The 5,106-nt window shown below is 43.5% G+C and overlaps 1 pseudogene; it reads right to left on the bottom strand.

The window, feature by feature from the left end:
- Positions 1–3,293: 3,293 nt before the first annotated feature.
- Positions 3,294–5,106, bottom strand: part of LOC110321462 — a 6,613-nt pseudogene continuing 4,800 nt past the window's right edge.

The following is a 5,106-nucleotide window of genomic DNA, read 5'->3' as shown; positions in this document are numbered from 1 at the left end:
GAGAGAGATCTGGAAAGCCCTGGCAGAAGTCCAAAGATCAGCTGCAATATAGACAAAGGAGCCCACAGTAGGCCAGGGTCCTGAATGTGGGGCCCAGGCTTTATCTAGTTGGATGGGGAGAAGATGTGGATGGGAGGTCAGGGAGACCTACCAGACTAGATTCTGGAGAAGGAAGTGGGGGTTCTGGCTGCGTGGAGAGATTGGATAGTGTGCAGAAGGGACCTGTGGGTGGTAGCGGGTAGTGGGTTCTGGCAAAAACCTAGAGGTCAGTTTCAGAACAGGCTGAGGCTCTGGTTGTTTGAACTGGGGTAATCAGGTAGGTTCATGTGAAAATTTTACCTAGAATTAGCTTAGTCTCATTTCCACAAACTTAGTGTGTTTGCTTTCGTGTTTTCAACAACAATTAATCTTGCCTAAATGTGTCTTGATCTCCTACCCTTCAAGTGGAAAAAGACAAAGCAAGTTTTTACAATAATAAACACAGCTGAAATATTGAAAGAAAGATAAAGAATAGAAAGAAAATAAAGAAACAGCTGACAGCAGCAGTTTATCTGTGATGGGTCAGGACTTAAAGTGCTGTCAGGGACATGTGTTGGTAATCTTTGTTCTCCTGCCCTCCCTCCTTCTCTATTTCTCCCTCTGTTCTTTCTTGACTTTAAAGAAAGTATCAAGCCAAGTAGATCCAGATAATGCTTTTGACAGGTGCGACTCCATGGCCCAATGATCTAGATTCATACAAGAATCATGAATCCGGTAATTCTTGTCATAAGCTAGCAGAAGCCTTCTAGAAATCAAATACTTCTCTAGTAATTATTCCTAAACTAGAGAACTAACTAAAGCTCTAGTTCCTTTAGAAACTAGTGACTCAGTCCACTCGAGCCACTGTAGGGAAAACCATGCAGATTAGATGGCTGAACTCACTAGCATTCACTTCTCACAGTTCTGGAGGCAGAGAAGCAGAGGTGCAGAGGGAGTTGTGGAGGACCCACTTCCTAGATCACAGACTGCAGTTTTCCCACTGAGTCCTCTCATGCTGGGAAGGGCGAGAGCTGCCTGGGGACCCTTTAATCAGAACACTGATCTCCTGCCTAAGAGTTCTGCCTTCATGACCCAGTGACCTCCAGAAGGCCCCATCTATGAATACCATCCCACCATGGGTGTGGAGGCATTGAGGTTTAACAGGTGGACTTTGGGAGTGCTCAGTCCAGAGTCTTGACATGTAACGACTGACATGGACATGTTACTAGAATTTCCTTTTAGTGCCAGGTTAATATCCCAGAGATGATCATTAATTTAAAAGTCAGTGAATATAAAATGCAATGAAATGCTGAAATTTAAGTGAACTCTGGGGATACCCTTTTCTATTACCATGTTAAAAATGTTTTTTTTAAAAAAAAATCTGTGGGTGTATAATGATTTTGGTAGTTAAGCAGCACCCTCTTTTGAATTGTTCACAATGCTTTATAGCATTTACTTCAGCAATTGTCACAACACCCCTGTGGGTGGCAGGCATTGTGCCATAGTGCGGTACAACTGCAGGTCAGACAGCCAGGAGATGTCGGTATAACAGGCTTATCTGCAGCACAGGTGGGCGTGAGGCACAGATGGTCCCTCCAATAAAGCTCCAGCGGCAGCTGCTGAAGTGGCTGCTTCCACCGATCACCTTTCTCAGATAATAATTGAGCTCCCATTATCTTGGGTTTTCCCAGTGTGTCTGCCATAACCCAAACAGATGGTCTACATCACACAATACAACTGTTTTTGATGGTAATAGGAACCACGTGGCTAACACTTCCTGAGAAAACTGGATTAGAGACTGAAAATTAGACCTCAGCTTTTGAAAAATTGTACTTGATTTCCTGCTTCATTTCCAGAGAAGCACAGGGATACTGAGTTGGATTTCTGACTCCATTTTGAGATGGATTCCTGTCTACATGCATTATGTCATACGCTTTGAGAACCTATAAAGGACCCCGCAATAAGAAATCATTAGTTTTTTCAGAGAGTAAAACTAGAGGCAACCAAACCAACTAAACAAACAATCAAACAAAGTGGTTTTATTCACACAACAGGGCAGGCCTGCCTTTTTAAATTTAAAATAAATGTTCAGTCACCACACAAGCATGACGCCTGGAGTAGATATTCAGAATCCATGGAGAAAAAGGAATCGATACATGCTTATAATCCCAGCGATACAGAAGCTTGATGGCCAGCCAGCCTAGCCTACTTGGCAAGGCTCAGGCCAGCAAGAGACCCAGTCTCAAAAAAAAAAAGTGGATGGCTCTTCCAAAGGATGCTCAAGATTGCCATCTGCCTCCATATGCAGCCTCTCATGTAAAGGCATGTACACACATGCACCTTATGTGTACCATGAAATAGATGATCAATCCAGGAGAGGTGGTTTAGTGGTTAAAGCGCTTGCTGTACAAGTGTAAGGACTGGAGGGCTGATACCCAGATCCCAAATAAATGCCAAGGAGGCATGGCGGCCCATCTAAGTGCAGTCTTAGGAGGCAGAGACAGGGGACTCTCAGAATAAGCCGTCTTGCCAAATCAGCAAGCTCAGGTTCTGCCTGAGATATCCTGCCTCAATGGATGGTGGAAGAGAGAGTGATGGAGGATGATTTCTGACATCACCCTTACGCCTCCAATGCTCGCACACATGTATGGGTGGACACCTATAGTCACATGCACCCACACACATGCAAACATGCATACATGCATGCACCCTCACACACACACACACACACACACACACACACACACACACATGAAAACGGAGAAAGAAAAAATGTTCACACTAACCAATCAGTCTGGTGCACCCAACATTTATATTTAATTCTGCTTTTCCTGTTCAGTTCAGAGCTTGTGTAGGGACACTCTGTAGGTAATTTGCTCCATGTCCCTCACCTGTAGAGCATTTCTTGCGACTTATACAATGCTGGTGCATATTGTGCACTCAGAATATTTTTCCAGTAAATGAATGTCATGGTATTTTGTTTTATAAAATTTTTTTGGTCTGGTTCTATAGCTGAAGTTAAATTTATCATAAGAACCCCACTCAGGAATACAGTTGCTGTGTTGGTACTGTCCTTTTGTTTTTTCAGACTTCTTCAATATTTAATTTGCTCTCACTGGACATTCACAGACAGATATTAAACTAAGATTTCCAAACACATCTGATCAGAGAACTTCTAGAATACTCATCTGTTTTTGTTTTGTGTTGTTTTGTTTTCAGTTCTTCCTTTTTATTAACGAATACACAACTGCTTGTCCTCTGGTTTTTTTGAAGCACTAAGTCAGACAACACTTGCCACAGTAATGTCTGTCAAAGAGGCTTCCCATGAAAACTCCAGCACTGCATTCATCAGGACACTCCCAACGAAGGCGACCAATTCTGCCCTTTTCATCCACCTTTATAGTATTTCATCACAGCCCACGTAACCTCCTTCTTATGCTTATTCTTTTTTGGAGTGATGTAAGACTTCTTCCTTTTCTTAGCATCGCCATGAAGTCTCAACACACAATGAAGGATGGAATCCTATTGAATGTTGTAGTCAGACAAATTACAGCCGTCTTCCAGCTGCTTACCAGCAAAATTCAGCCTCAGCTGGTCAGGAGGAATTCTCTCCTTATCCTGGATCTTAGCCTTTACATTTTCTATACTGTCTAAGACTTTGGCCACCAGGCAAGAGCAGAGTGTAAGGGTCTTCACAAAAATCTGTATTCGAAAAGAGAAAGACCCAGGTGGTGGATCCAAAAGGAAGAGCTGCCATGAATGTGTTTCTTAACTGAAGTTTAAAGGCTATTTCTATCTATTGTTATTTTTCATATAACAAATACTAACATCCATATTATAACAAGACATCATTTTTTTTCTTAAATTTTATTTTATTTTATCTTTTACTTAGATCACATTTCTGGCCATCTTTCCTGATTCCTCCCCCGCCCCCATCTCCTTTAGTTACCAGTTGCTGACAATTCCTTTCCTTGCCAATGTTCTTCCAGCAGATTTAGAGGGACGGCCTATTTGTCCTTGATATTTTTTTTTTCCTTCCAAAGATGTGCAGGCAGAGCGGGCGCTTTTTAGAACACACACATACACACTCTAGGGGCGTCTGCCTCTGTCTTCAACTTTACAAAAATAAAATAATAAAGCAACGTGTTTCCTTCACACATTTATGTGCCAGAAATAGATGGAGACGTACATTTTTCAATCTCTGTGCCAGGCTAATGAGAGCTCAGCAGACTGTGGGAACCTGGCCAGTCCCGCCCTCACACCCTGCTGTTTCACTTCCCTGGTCCTTCGGAACCTGACTAGCCCAGGCCCTGGCTACCAGCTACCCTGCTATTGGCCTCTGGATGTCAGCCATAGCACCAAAGTATGCCTGGAGGCCAAGTGACTCCGGCCTGGATCTCTTGCTCCATCCCATTTCCGATATTTTCTGGTTTTTTGATTCCCCAGGCTATCTCTGAGGAGAGGACCCTGGGGGTTAGAATCCTCTATTGCTCGATCTTGAAAAGGAGACCAGAGAGCAGCATTCTGGCTTTAAGGAAGTGAACCTGAGACCACCAGGGGCTGCAGCTTCCCAAATCTGGAGTGGCCTTCCTGATGTCACACAAAGAATAATGCACTCTGCCCAGCCCTCTCAACAGAAACTATGAGCACCCACCGCGGTGGGGGATAGTACGGACAACATCCGGGCTGAGTATAATGTTTGGGGCTGGATGCCCTGACAGGGAACACAGGTCATCAGATCTTGACAGCAGTTAAGAGGAAAAAGGCAAATAGCTTTACAGAGAACAATGCCAGGGAAGAGCCAGGTTCCCCGCTGCTCCTTCCATCCTTCCATCCCTTCTCTGACCTGAGGGAACTTTAGTCATGGACAACATCACCTTCAGCTGTCTGACCACGCAGTACAACCACAACCCTGTATTTAAATTTCTTCTAAATATCAAGAATCTGAAATACAAGTGGGTCTAGTCTGTTCCAGAATGGTACAGTGTACTCTGAGCTGTGCCTGACTCTTCTTCTTCTTCTTCTTCTTCTTCTTCTTCTTCTTCTTCTTCTTCTTCTTCTTCTTCTTCTTCTTCTTCTTCTTCTTCT

Source organism: Mus pahari, chromosome 5 (genome assembly GCF_900095145.1).
Source record: "Mus pahari chromosome 5, PAHARI_EIJ_v1.1, whole genome shotgun sequence".
Lineage (NCBI taxonomy): Eukaryota > Metazoa > Chordata > Mammalia > Rodentia > Muridae > Mus > Mus pahari.
The sequence above is the reverse complement of the archived record's forward strand: the minus strand, read 5'-3'. Positions and strand labels throughout refer to the sequence as shown.